Below are 319 nucleotides of genomic sequence, written 5' to 3'. Positions count from 1 at the left end.
ACGCCACTAACCAGTGGCTGGGAAGTAATTGTTGGAACTTTTTAACCTTATACCGCTGTAATATTATTATTAAGTTCATTTATTGGAGCAGCCCTGCAGCCTAGGGATTAAGGGAGCTAGATCCCACACGGCCAGCTGCACTTTGAAGCCCAGTCCTGGCAGCTTGAAAAACACACTGGGGGGACCAGCAGTTAGCGTAATGGCTATGTCGCTGGACTCCCACGTAGTCGACCACAGTTCGCGGCCTGAACCAGGTGGCTAAAACTCACGCTGGGCGCGTGTGCGTGCGTGCCCAAGATGCGTAGAGGAGGATGGAGGG

Source organism: Tupaia chinensis, unplaced genomic scaffold (genome assembly GCF_000334495.1).
Source record: "Tupaia chinensis unplaced genomic scaffold, TupChi_1.0 Scaffold000531_1, whole genome shotgun sequence".
Lineage (NCBI taxonomy): Eukaryota > Metazoa > Chordata > Mammalia > Scandentia > Tupaiidae > Tupaia > Tupaia belangeri.
The sequence above is the reverse complement of the archived record's forward strand: the minus strand, read 5'-3'. Positions refer to the sequence as shown.